The following is a 14,289-nucleotide window of genomic DNA, read 5'->3' as shown; positions in this document are numbered from 1 at the left end:
TGCCTTTGAATAGAGTGTATCATTTGGAAAGGGGTGTGTAACAAGGCATTGCACACTGTCACAACTTAATTAAAATGATTGAAGGCGCGAATAACGAATGATGAAAATGTTTTCCCTGGTGGAGTCAGACAGCAGTGTATGGCTCGGCAAGTCATAGATCAACACACATTTCATTACAGCTTCTCGTAACAACGCCACGTTCCTGCACGAGTTACTGTACACCAGCATCGAGCGAGGGTGGACTTGCATTATACACAGCCTCTTGTATGAACTTCCATCACATGGGCAGAAAAAAATCTTCAACCTCAACAAGAAAGGGAAACCTCAAGCCCAGATAGTTCCACAGATGTCCACACATTTGCTGACTTATTATTTTATATCAAATTGATACAAATGAAAAAACAACACCAACAACATCAAACTACAGCAATAACAACAACAACAACAACAACAACAAACCTTCAGAAATTAAAAATAGTAGCAGGCTGCTAAACAGCAAGCAAAAGACGGGAGGAGAAAAAGGTGAAATCTGCCCCCCGCCCCCTTTCTCTCTCTTCTCTATTTAAAATACAGAGAGGGCAATCCAGCCCCTGGTGCAAGAATACTGGCCCAATTAAGGCTCGGAGGCTTCCCCACCGGAGAAGCGGAGACACTCCAGAGACCTCAGTGATTGTTTGGGGTTTCTGTGCTTCTCCGGATCGCGTTTCAGGCCCACATAAAAAAGCCCCAACACTTTTGTCGCAGGGGCAAAGACAGAATCACGTCTTTCCTCGCCGCATTGTGCACGCCTGGGGAGGCCAGCGCTGCCTCTGACCTATTTAAATGACTCGACAATCGGGGCCCCACCAAAGCGCAGCCAGGGGAACACTGGAGGAGAGGGTCCAAGCTGAGAGATCAGGGCCAGGGGGCCACAGGGTAGGGAGAGAGAGAGAGAGAGAGAGAGAGAGAGAGAGAGAGAGAGAGAGGCCTTTTAAAAACATGCATGGGAGAGGCTGCCGGACGTACGAAAGAAGAAAGAGCCACTGTCTGACGGGCATGATCTAACTCCTCGACCCCCCGATTTGTTTTGTTCCCAACGTCTCCCAGGTCAGTTTAGGACAGACACTGCAAGCGGGGAATAGTCATTACACAACACTATACATGAACGACAGGGTTATTTCTTTATTTTTTTAGCTTTATTTTTGTTGTTGGGCCTTTACAAAGTCCCTATCAGGCCCATCTCTGACAGCTGAATACCTTTTCCCAGGTGAAAAGAGGGAGGGGGAGAACTTTTTCAGCTCATTGTGCACAACTTACAGACGATTGTTGGGAAAGTAGAATGTGCTGTCCCCGATTTCTGGCTGTCCCCTGCGGTGGAAAAAGCATACAGTGACTTCAGTTCCCCACCAAACAGGAAGGGCAACAACAGCATTGCATTTTGAATGTGACACCTTACTTTTACATGTCCGTGGCTTAAAAAAATAAACAATTGTACTGTACATATTGGACACCAGCAGATGCATCTGTGTCACTAAAAACACATCCAAAAACATATCCGTGAGGAATGGTAAAAGCAAATAAAAACAAACATTCTAAACGCTAACAAAACACAAAATATTGAGAAACAAAAAATTACCTTAAAATGTTGTCCTAAAATGTTGCTAACTGTTGCCTGCTGTGGCCAGGAGAGCACCATGAGAGGGTCTGTGCTGACCGACCACTCTACTCCCAGCCTGGCCCCCCTCCTGGCCCCCCTCCTTCCCCGCTGCTGCCGCTGCCGCTGTCGCTGGTGCTGCCTGTGATTAGCCCCGGCGCCAACCAGCACGCCACTGATAGCCCAATTAGAGACACCTTCTGGTCAACGAGCTGCTTGCCAAGTGTCAGCTGGATTACCTGTCAGGCTCTCAGCCCTCCACAGGCCCTCCGCCCTGTGCCCTGAGTCCTGAGCCCGAGCTTCCGTCTACACGCCAGGATCTTTTAACCACCTTTCTCCTTTTTCACCCTCTCTTTCTCTCTTCCTCCCTCTCTCTCTCCCTCCCCCCCCCTCTCTCTCTCTGTGTCTTCTGCTTCTGAACCTTTAGGACACTGCTTCAGTTCCCTTATCTGAAGAGAAATGCCCCTCTCTCCTTCCTTGTCTCTCTACCCTCTCAAACACTCTCATTTCCTCAGTTTGTGAAATATCTTTCTTTTCCCTTTCTCTCTGACTCTCTCTCTCTCTTCCTCCCCCTCCCCCATCTCTTTCTACCCCTGTCTATCTCTCTTTCTGCCCTTACCTTTCTCTTTGTTCATCTCTCTGCCTTCTCTCTTTCTCTCTGTCCATCTCTCTATCTCTCTCTCTCCCTCACTCCTCTTTTCTTATCCAGTGTAATCCCCCCACCTCTTCAGACTGGCCCCCTTCTCTTTCTAATCAAGCTAATGGAGGCAGCAGGAATCCTATTGATCGCTCTCTTCAGATGCCCTCCGCCCGGATCGACAGAATTCCAAGCAGGTTTAGGCATCAGCATGCTCCGTTTTCACTTCTCTTCTCTTCCTCTCCTTTTATTCTGAATAAGCTCACATTGGCAAATGAGCACACACACACACACACACACACACACACACACACACACACACACACACACACACACACACACAGACACACACACACACACACACACACACACACACACACACACACAGACAGACACACACAGAAGGGATTCAGGACAGTTCTTTCTCATATTTGTGCTGGTCTACTTCACAAATCTTGTCACCCCTCTTGTCTGAACCATCACCTCTGAGAGGCCTAGCTCTTGACCTGTGAAGTGGCGGCTTATGTCCGCCCTCCACTAGTCTGAGTGCCACTGGGAGTAAAGGATCTGCACACAGCACGGTCAGCTCTATAGGCTGTGCTCACACATGCCGATGCCTGTCCATCTGTTTGTCCATCCTGGTGACAGTCGCCATGTGAGGAGCAAACGTGGGATGACAATCCCCTCATCTCCGCCTCCGCCAAAATCAATTCTCCCATAATGCACCTGTCATAGATGCCTCAGCCGCTGAATGCAATTTCTCCTGCCGTCTGACACCATAATTGTGCTTAAATTTCCCAATGACCGCTTTGCGCGCACTCCTTTGAACCATAATGAAAAACTCAACTTTCCTGTGTCCATGAGACGTTGACAGGCTAAAAGGAGCTATTTTGTCTTAATTAAAACTTCTCTGTGGTCTGTAGCACAGATAGTGGACTGGGTGGATAGTGGACCAGATCCACGCTATACCTGGGCCAGACCTGCACCGAAGTCGGCTGCCATCTTGGCATCAGCGACTGCAGAGAAAAGCTGTGAAAAGTGTGACTTTATTTTGTCTCTTTATCACTGTTGACTTTTGTGAGACAAATGTGCTTGGAGGACTCTAAAGGATAACAATTTCAGTTACACACTTCAGACAAATATGTAATGCTTACATACATACATACTGTACATACTAGAGTGAGGTTCGTGCTGCAAATTTCTGTCCGAACCCGTCCCGCGTCCGACAGAGTTTCGTCTAAAACTGACCCAAACCCGACAGGCATTTTCATTTTTATGTCCGAACCCGACCCGAGCCCGACGCAGATGATGCCTCAGTTATTCCCATGCTAGTGATTAAAAGTTCACGTTTGTGGACAGCCTGTCTTTCTTTAGCCCATTAAACGGAACAAACAACAAATGGAATTCTTGTCTACAGAATCAGATGAGCGTGCACACAAGCAGGTCACAAACAGCGCACATTAACAAGAGGCCCAAGTAGAATTCTAGTCTTACCATTGACGAAAAGTCTTGAAATGAACTGCAACAGTCTTTGAAACTGAAGTCCCCATCACTGATCCATATGCAGCATCAACATTAATTGGGGCAACTCGAGGAAATCCTCCTCCAGTTGAACGATAGCCTACCGGGTAGCCTATGTCTTTACCACAGTATGCAACGCAAATAGGACTGCCTTCATATAGTAGGCCTAGACTTAATTTGCTTAGTTTTCTTTGGTCTAAAAACTCCTGTTAGGCTAACAATTTTTTTTTTGAAATGCACATGCATTGTCACGGCTACATAAACAAATCTTGCACACAGGAAGAAAGCTGTTCTTTTTTACATTTTATTTTATTCTCAAAAAACAAACGTTTGCATCATGTAAAGCAGACCTGTTGGTTACCCAACATAATAAGCTATTTTAAATGTAATGTTGATTAAGACACTGACTCCCCTACTTGGCTCATTCTTGCTATTTATGTTAATTCAAGTATTGCCTTGCTTTTAGTATTATAATCTTATAATCTTATAACAGTAGTGATAAATGGTGTAGTGGCTAAAGCAGGTGGCTTATTATCCCAACGTTGTAGGTTTGATTTTCTTATGATGTGAGATTGTCCTCTTGCTTCTCGCTACCTGCAGGTGAACTAGTGTGACACGTAGATTAAATTGTTTTTGACTGATGTCTTGTACCTATGGTCTCTCGATGTAGAGTAACATAAATATGTATGGTCAAAAACTATTGTTGTGTCTTGTAGGCCTACTCTTACTCAGAGATGAAAAGAAGAGACAGGATGCAAAGTCCGGCCGAGCGCGTATGCACTGACGCGCTGCCGTTAAGCCACGAGCCAATTGATAACATTTGCGATACCCAGATATTCGTCCAGGCTATATATTTTTTTCAACATAGATATTTAACACAAATAATGGCACATATTGGTCGGCTTCAGTAAAATGATTTATATACTTGCAATTAATAGGTTTAGGTTTTTGCAGATGATAATGACAATGACAGCACTCGGTTTAAATGAGAAAAATTTCAACACAGGCTGTGGCAGAGAATTTCTAGGGGGTGGGGTACTATTACACGTTGCCACTGTTTCAACCAATGATATCTATCGCTGCATCATCAACAACGTTGTTGGAACTACAGTGTTCGAACGTCGGAGGTAGCGAATTGCGACACAGGTACGATGCTTTCTGGAAACAGGTGTAACAATGTCGATGTTTGGTCGCAGGTTGCGTCGTACCATGGTGGTTGAGCAACGTCGTTGCTAACTTTTCTAGAAACGACCCCAGGTGAGTGAAAGTTAGAATGGTGGTCATTTCAGATGTGTTTGCCAGCACTTCATAAAACTGTCTAGTTTGATAACTTTAAAGGGACACCAGGCAACGTTTTCGTGTTAATTAATCATCTTCGTAAGTCGGTATATGGTTAAATGACTCATTACGGGGCGAATGAAGGCTCTCTCGCCCGCCCCTACTGCCTGTAGGAAGAATATCCCACTTGCAAGTTCGGTGTATCCTACCCGCCGACCGAAGCAGGATCAGTTTACAGCACAGAGGCAGGCTAACGAAACGCTAGAGATTGTTGCAAACGTGTGTATAATGGCAGAGCCGGCGAAGAAGCAGCGAAAACCCTTGACAGAAGACGCAAAGAAAAGGAAAAGAGCTTCAGACCGAGCGAGGGGGAGTTTCGTAGAGAAAAAGCATCAGGCTTGCCTGGTGTCCCTTTAAATTATTTGTAGGATATTGCTTGTTCACAACTTGAGCTATGTATGGAAAGAAACAGAGTCTTTTTATTAGTATTATTTCATTTGAGCTACATTTTACACTGGTATGGCATGGTGGCAACATAAACACAGCTATTAAATTGCAGTAGCCTATGATTAAATGTAATGGAATATTCAACTAAGGTAGACTGCTGTTGTTCATAGCACTAAGCTATTTATGGTTGATATACTCCGAGTCTCTGGCCCTCTCTTAGAGCCAGGCATAGTGAGCTGGCCATCGGAAGAAAAAGTTTGGGGACCACTGCGGTAGTATTTCTCCTTGTGACACCTGATATATCTTTTTTGAAATGCATGTCATGAAAATATGCCACCTTTCAATCTACAAAAGCATACCAGAGATGTGTGTGGTGGCATTTGTGTGTTAAACCCTGCTGCTTATACTGCTATAAAGCAACTAAACTGAGCCACCGTGCTTTTGAAATGTTATGCCCATTATGTATTTGATTGCTTCTTTTTACCAACCTATTCATTCAAAATGAAATATACAGAGCTCTTAACATAAAGTTGACAAACTTTGAAGAGAAACAACACCTGACAGAAAGCTTTTCAAAATGATATTTGCATAACCCAAGCTGTGAAATGGACATACCAATTTTAAGTTTCTAACAATCAAATCAAAGGGGCAGTAATGCATAATACGTAAATATGTCAGCCATGCAAGTCTACTATGAAAGAACATCAGTCAGTCAGGCCACAAGCATGGGTTGCACTTCCGCTAATGAACCTGCTAGCTAGATGAATCACCCACTAGGTGCAACACTCATTCAGCTTAATTTCTTAAACAGCAGATGAACTGCCTGTTAGCTTCCCAGCACTCTTATTCTGGTGGCTGGCTCTGCACAGTGACAGAAATGCTTATGTCATTGTGCCTCTGGAGTTACTGAAGTGTAGCCTGCGTAATAGAAACCTCTCACTGTATGTCAGCCAGAAGTTTCAAAAAGTGGTGTACTGTAGATGCACATAATACCAGAGCTACATATAAAGATAAAATATAGTATTAACAGCAGCCTCACACCTGTAGCTAACTGTATCTCATAAACTGTAGCTAACTGTTAAATGACTCTGGATTAGTACCTTGATGTGCATTTCCTGGTATTTCCCCAAAATATAGCATTTTGTCTCATGTGTTTTAAAATGATTTAGCTACAGTAGGTGTACCTTAATGCATTAAGTATTGGACAAAGCATGACATGGGATCTCTCAAGCCTTTGGATCGCAGCAAAATAAAATAAAATAAGTAAATAAATAAATCATAGCAGTGCAACAGCATGATTCAGGCCAGTCTTTATTTGGGTTGGGAGATGACGGGCTGGTTATGCAGCACGGTGATTACAGTGCGTTTCCCTTTTAACACCTTCCACACCCATAGACACATTCATGAGCAAGAGACTGCTCTTAAACCTCAACCACAGCTGCCTTCTATTCCTTTGTAGCTGCCCTTGTGTTTCTGTTATTTGTACGTGCTATAAAGATATTGCCTATAAAATACACAACAAGAGGCTATTTATAGTAGGCCACACAGGGCTCTCACATATAACTCCATGCATATGAAGGCCAGATATATGCTGACATGCCTACCGTATTTCCATGGCTGAAAATGAATCTGAATGGCCTCTATCCCTCCTCTACTTTAGATGGTGAAAGCATTAAAAAAAATCACATCCTATGTCCATAACTGACATTAAGTTTTGACCTCAAGAGATTCCCTCGCCAGCACTGGAAACCATAAGTAAAGTAATGTTCAATTATGTACACCATTAGTTATCTTGCACAGGGCAAAATTACAGGGTGAGGTTAAAGCTCAACAGAGGCTATGCCCATCACTTCAATATCAACGTCCCGAAATGCATTGACCACGGGGAAAAACGTGTGACCTCTCTCTGAAATTAGTGGCGAGAACTCCACTCGGACAACATAACTCAACACAGTGTGAAACATCCCCTCTCCATATTGACTTTTCTATCATCTAATAGCCCATAATAAAGATCTCTACCTTACCATAACATGAATACACATTTCCTCACAGCTTATACAACAGCTTTTTAGTATTAGCATTATTGACTGAGCTGCATTTAACTGCTCTTATGATAGTTAATGGAAGGTTAATGTTAAAGTCAAAAGATAAGGTGCTTTCCTTAAAACAAGTTTATTGATTAAAAAGCTAGATGGGGTAGTTTAGTGTGAATTAGATCTATGAGGTACTGATTTCTCCCGAGCCGGTATGGTTTTTCTGCACTAATTATGGCAATTTATGTGTAACTGGATAGATCACAATGTGAAAAGAATCAATCACATTGGAGGCAACAGGGTATGATTATGGCCTTGAAGGGAACAAATGAAAAGTGGATACATTCGACTAAACTCCATAGACAAATCAATTTAGTCTAACAGGGAATGCAGGATCATAATGTAGCATTATGTAATTTTGAACCACTGACGTGAAATAACACGTCGTCAGAAACTGAATTCAAGGACAACAGCATTAGGGCAGTCAAGATATTTGAGAGTCGCCTAAAACCGACAGGCCAGGCAAGCATGCACGATTGTACCGTTAATGGAAATAACCACGGGCGAAAAGCTGTAAGAAGAACCCAGCAACTGGGAAAAAAATAAATAAATTGTGGGCATGTATGAAATGAAGATGGCATACCGAGGGGAAAAAAAAGAATTATTAACAATGGTGCCTGGATGTTATTAAAAGACCTGGCCCTGTCAAAAACACACAAAGGAGAGGAGATTTCTTTGAAATATTTCTTTGATGTTTCCTTTTCTTTCAGAGACAAAGTGAATCAAGAGCATACTTCACTGAAGTTCAAATTTCATTCAACATTATTCTGATTTGATTGATATCTTGCTGATTTTATTGATAAAAAAATATCCTTTAGACTAATCCTAAAGAGATATTGAGGGATATATAAGGGAAAGGAAGAGAGATAGACAGACATATAAAGAGACAGACAGACAGATAGATACACAGAAATACAGAGATTGTTTGAAATGACCGATTCCATAGGTAAGGTAAATGACCACATGAGGGGAATCAGAGACTGCCCTTTGTCTTTATCTGCTACTGAGTCAGAATCCTGATGCTACATCTGAATGGAGGTCAGGAAACAGAGATGACCTCGTAATGACAGTGACAACATAACAGCAGTGCTATTGCAAGGTGTTTGGAAAATACGAATCCTGCAGGCATCTCTCTCTTGGACACACACTGCCATTCTGTTAAATTACACGAGCCATATCCCAGGGCCCCGACTAAAACAACAAGCACTTGAGGCAGTGCTTTGGCCCCGGGATCACTGTCAGGTACACTACACACTCATGCATCTGCATCCCTGCATATTAAAACGACAGAGCCTCAATGTCACACGCAAATCACGTCCCCCATTTAATTCCAGCCCAGCGAAACTGTCACATACCGCAGTAATCAAGCGACGGGAGGAGATTGACAACACGGCAGATTAAGGAAAGAGAGGACTATAAAATACAAATGCTAAAGATTACCGCCGGCAGCGGCGGCAACCGCGACGCCACTCAGCGACGGGCGGGGACGCACCGTGTCGTGCCGTGACTCAAACGTGTGTTCTTTGATTAAAAAAAATTACGGTTCTGATTAAAGACAGGCAGGGGCTGACCCAAATGACATTCTTCAGGGCCCCGTCGATGGCCAACACCTTGGCGATAATTATATTCCCCTCCTATTGGCTCGCTCCGTGTGAGCGGGTTTAATAGAGTGGCGGGGGCCAGACGGCCGCGCGAGATGAAACGGACTCCTCCCTGTTGTGTGGGTGCAACCCGGCCTCTCCAGGCAAATTAATTAACTCCCATTTTCTATAGAGGTTGAGACAGGAATTGTTCATCTCAGGTCATTTCAATAACAGCAATTTGGTGTGTACTGCTCCTCTGAGGCAACAGACCTCATTTATAAAGCATTCTTACACACAGATTTGAGGCTTGATTTTAGCATTGGCTAAAATCCGCACCAAAGGCAAGATTAATAAAAACAGAAATTTCAGGTTCCAACTTGGGAAATACACTTTTTCGGTAACGCTTTAGAATAACATGTGCTTATTAGGTATTAACAGTGCATACACTCTAAACCCGAACTAGTTGTCATTACTAGAAAATTGCGTGGAAACCGATTGCCTTAAACCATTCTAGTTTTTACAAAACATAAAACTAAACATGTTTAGTTGTGTCAACTAACAACCTTATGTTGATGCTGTAGACAAATTAAGCTTACATTAGTAGTCTTTACTAAAAATCTTTAGTTCACTTAACTTATTGTTTCAGAAGTTGCAGTTGTATAAAATAACTAGGTTAAAATGCATGTTAACAAATTCATTAAAATATGAACTAAGTTCTGTAGATATGCCTATTGTTTTTTTATTTTAAGATTAGGGTACTGTATTAATTTAATTGTTTTATTAAAAATTGAAAAGAAATTCATCACAATGTATAGGAATGCCTTTTATTATTGATAAAACATGAACAAACAACATTTAAACTCATAAATATTCCACATCCACTGTAGATGAAGAACCTATAAAAAAAAAACAAAGAACCTATAAAAAAAGAACATAAGAAAACAATTTTTTAGTCCATGTTCATTTACACAGTTGAAATAAAAGTTTGTTATATCACCTATGAATGCAACAAATAAGTGAATGGACATTGGCTAACATTAGCCAAAAGCTAACCAACATGTGCTGCTATGGTTAGCTAAAACTGTCTACAGACAGAAATACCTATTTCAATGATAAAGTCTGAATTAAACTTAGTAGCACTAAGACAAGTATATTTACACGAAAACATATGTGATATTGTTATAATCTGGCATCCACACCCATTGGAAGGTAGCTACCATGAGCTAACTGTCCAAAAGACTACTAGCATGCTAACAACGGAGCTAATGTTACCTTACTTGTCTCAGGTTAATGTAAGTTAATCACGTAAACAAACATTTATTTAAATTTTTCAACAAGTTCATCAGAAAGTTCACCCACCATTTGATGTAGTAGCCTATTTGTCACAGCAGCATGAGGCATGGAGTCATTCATCTGGACTGAGAAGCAGGAGGAACGGTTGATGGGCAGAATTTTTTTAGACCCCTCCTCTGCCTTGCAAAAACATAACATCTATCGTTGTCTCTGCTTAACATGATCAGTGCACTGTATATTTCACTTAAATAGTACAATCAACTCATTTCTTTTAGTTATGACATAGAGTTTTCACAAAACACACAAACATTAGTAGTGACCACCTAACATATTTATTACAACTAAATCTGGGTTTAGAGTGTAATAAGCAGTTAACAATTCATTACTAACAGTTAGTTAACTGTTGTTATCCTTTAATAACATTAACTAACTGTTAACATGCAGCTTGTAAGTGTTAATAAGCAGCCTTTTAAGTTACTTACAAGCATATTTGTTAACAGTTGTAAGTGTTAACAAGCAGCTTGTTAATGCTTGTTAATGGTGTATAAGACAAAGAGGTGGATAACTAATACGCTTATAAGACCTTTCTTACCTATTTGTAGTACATTTTGCAGCCCCCCAATCTAAAGCGAGGACCATGTAGCCTATAGTTCCACAAGCCCAACCTTCTATCTCTCCATATACTGTATCTCTCTATCTAACTTGGTTTAGCTGTGAGAAATGCACCTTCAAAATTGTTGCAGGGAGCAGGAATCGAACCCACGTGAAAGACTGCATCTCTACTTGTTAAGCTATACTACTGTTCGTAATTCATTGATGAAAATAGTCATTTTGATTCTATATTTCGATGTTCTATATCATACTAGCTATGCTTTTTACAAATATGTTTCTGATGGAAAAGTGGTGTTTAATTTCCATAATCTTTGTTCAGTGAACGCATAAAACAGCTTGTCAGTTTGTCAGCAGTCTAAAGATATGCCAGTTTTGTATATAGTTTGGTTACCTAGCAACCGAGGCCATAAGTGGGTGCGTTCAAAGCTCTGGTTCAAAGTTGCAAACATAGGCGAACGTTCGTGATCGATTTGAAACATGTTTCAGTTTGCTTTGAACAGAGGCGAACATTCGTGGTCTGTTTCTGCATTAATTAAACACCACTTTTCCATCAGAAACATATTTGTAAAAAGCATAGCTAGTGTGATATAGCACATCGGAATATAGAATTAACATAAACAACTTCATCAGCAGTATAAGGAAAGTAGTGTAGCTCAATGGGTAGTGATGCACTCTCTGATGCAGGAGACCAGGGTTTGATTCCTGCTCACTGCAACAATTTTGAAGGTGCATTTCTCACAGCTAAACCAAGCTAGATAGAGAGATAGAAGGTTGGGCTTGTGGCACTATAGGCTACATGGTCCTCGCTTTAGATTGGGGGGCTGCAAAATGTACTACAAATAGGTAAGAAAGGTCTTATAAGCGTATTAGTTATCCACCTCTTTGTCTTATACACCATTAACAAGCATTAACAAGCTGCTTGTTAACACTTACAACTGTTAACAAATATGCTTGTAAGTAACTTAAAAGGCTGCTTATTAACACTTACAAGCTGCATGTTAACAGTAAGTTAATGTTATTAAAGGATAACAACAGTTAACTAACTGTTAGTAATGAATTGTTAACTGCTTATTATGCACTGTTAATACCTAATAAGCACATGTTATTCTAAAGCGTTACCACTTTTTCTATATATTTATGTTGGGGTACTACTGTACAAGTAGTTGGAAATCCAAGAGTGTCACGTCATTAAACTGTATGAATGTACTTATGACTGTGTAAATAGTCATATAGATGCAATCCATGCTATAAGATGCATAGTGTGTCAAACATTAAAAAAGCTTTATTAATACTTTATAAGGCTTTGTTAATATGTTTATAATGATTTATAGAGGTTTCATTAAAAATGTGTTCCCAGAAAGAGCATTTCAGTTATTTTTATGATTTGTAGTTGGATATTCAAAACCCTTTCTTTAGTCAGTTCTCAACTGATTCTAACATCTCTTGTATTCTGACTACGTAACACCTTCAATGCACTGTATCAAGCAAATCAACCATTCTTATTGCTATCTTTCAGAATCATAACCCAGCCCTTCAACACTGATACTTGATACATATGAAGGCTACATGAAGACCAAAGGACATCACTGTCCAATCACTGTAGAAAGACTGGGCCCAACATGCCACTCAATCCCCTCTGTAGCCTTTGTCCAGGTGTCAGACAGAGCTTAATATGGTCATTTCCTGTGAGCTTTAGACGTTCCCTGTTCATTTATCTCCTATTCTTCGCCAGCAAGAGGTTCTGGCACAGACAAGGGGCCCAGCCTCGTCCATTCAATCAAGAGACTGCCCAGCAATCAGCACTGGCCTCCGTTCATGGGACATCCAAGGGATATATATATATATATATATATATATATATATATATATATATATATATATATATATATATATTATTATTATTAAAAAAAACGTGTTCCCAGAAATCAGCATGGTCCAGTGGTTGAATAGGCTTTGCCTCCTCCCCAAAAGAACGTCTCTCCAGCGGTCATCAGCGAGTTCTTTCTGGAACGGCCATCCACAGAGAAGTTAAACAGCACCTCAATGCTCAATCAGCTCTTGGCCTGCGTGTCTATCTTTCTTTCCCCCTTGTCTGGTCCACGTGGATAGTTATCTCAGTTTCCCAGCAGATGCCTATGAGCTCAGCACTCACACCAGTCTTATTTTTGGGACAGACAGACAGACACTTACAGGAAAAGAAAATGTGTCTGTGTTCTTGGAGAGATCACCTTGGTGGAGTGGAGTTTGGAATGCAAATGGCCTCAAAGATGGAAGCTCTCAGGGCTTTTTGTGTTTCTTTTTTTATCGATTTTATGTCTTGCGTTGCTGTCTGCTTATTGTACCATACTCTATTGATTCATCTTCATTTGAACCTAATTGCAATATATATATATATATATATACAGACAAGTGGAGTCAAGAGAAGAAGCCACTCACGGAACATATGATCAGTGTAACCATTGGTTGTTGTTCTGTAAATGCATCAGATAATGGCTTTGGAAGAGGGAGCTGCCAAATGTTCAACACTCAGCTGTGCCCAGATAAAAACTGTTTGAGTTTCTCATGCAGGTCTAAAAAAGAAGTCATGCACCCAAAGAGGTAAAGACCTGTAGCTGTACATTGTGATAAGGGATAATGTGAACACCAGTCATAATCGGGAAGGGTCCTGCTTCGCCCTGAAGGGACTTATTTTCCCGATAATGACCTGCGTTCTATACATTATCCTGCTAATTGTCCGGCTACTTGCCAACACAAGAAAAATAAACTTCACATTTATGTCTCTTTGCATTTATTTGTTACCCTTTTGTTGTGGCTTTTGCTGAGAAACAAATAGTTCGCAACACACGCTGAACTTGAGTCAAACATTCTTTAGAACACAGCTGATCAACCGTCTACTTTCACTTTTGAATGAAGTTCCATTGCAAGAAGTGACTGAACTTGTGGAGTGATATGAAAGACGTGAATCAGAAGCACAAAGCCCGTTGCCATTGACAGCGGTCATTATGTTTTCAGCGGTAATTACATGAATTTAATTGACCGGTAGAACTTTGGGAAATCCCATTCAAGTCAATGGAGCATTCTATTAGCATTGCGAAGAGCTGGATAAGTAAGGGATAACGCTGGTCATTATTGGGAAAATAGGTCCTGACAGGGCGAACGTGCAGCGGAGGGGTCTTGTTCCGCCCTGAAGGG

General features: G+C 41.2%; 1 long non-coding RNA gene across 1 annotated transcript; it reads right to left on the bottom strand.

The window, feature by feature from the left end:
- Positions 1–10,002: 10,002 nt before the first annotated feature.
- Positions 10,003–10,584, bottom strand: LOC143106287 (uncharacterized). The gene is made up of 2 exons (XR_012983653.1): positions 10,552–10,584; positions 10,003–10,088 (listed from the first exon to the last, which is right to left on the bottom strand). It is a non-coding gene; the product is annotated as an uncharacterized LOC143106287 (long non-coding RNA).
- Positions 10,585–14,289: the final 3,705 nt, after the last annotated feature.

Source organism: Alosa pseudoharengus, unplaced genomic scaffold (assembly GCF_046254945.1).
Source record: "Alosa pseudoharengus isolate Yale_2024_CS ecotype anadromous, Long Island Sound unplaced genomic scaffold, YU_APseudo_1.1 YU_APseudo_1.1_scf_6, whole genome shotgun sequence".
NCBI classification, from domain to species: Eukaryota; Metazoa; Chordata; class Actinopteri; order Clupeiformes; family Clupeidae; genus Alosa; species Alosa pseudoharengus.
This window is presented reverse-complemented; position numbering and strand designations above follow the sequence as displayed.